This window comes from Gavialis gangeticus, unplaced genomic scaffold, assembly GCF_001723915.1.
Source record: "Gavialis gangeticus isolate Ggan-Ray unplaced genomic scaffold, GavGan_comp1, whole genome shotgun sequence".
Lineage (NCBI taxonomy): Eukaryota > Metazoa > Chordata > Crocodylia > Gavialidae > Gavialis > Gavialis gangeticus.
Genome location: NW_017729000.1, coordinates 701,533 through 701,744, shown reverse-complemented (window position 1 = coordinate 701,744; position 212 = coordinate 701,533).

Sequence of the window (212 nt, the reverse complement as noted above, 5' to 3'; positions counted from 1 at the left end):
GCTGGGGGGCGACTGGAGGGGCTGGGCCCGGGCTCCCTGGCCCCAGGTGGGGGTGGGGGCAGACCCGGGTGCCTGGTGCAGCCACAGCCCCTGGCACCGCGCATGCTGCAGATGGGGTGCAAAGCCATCACGCGCAGGGGCCCTGGCTTGGCCTGTGCTGGCCCCATGACTGGTGCCTCTACCTCCCCCGCCCCCCACTGCGGAGACCTGGA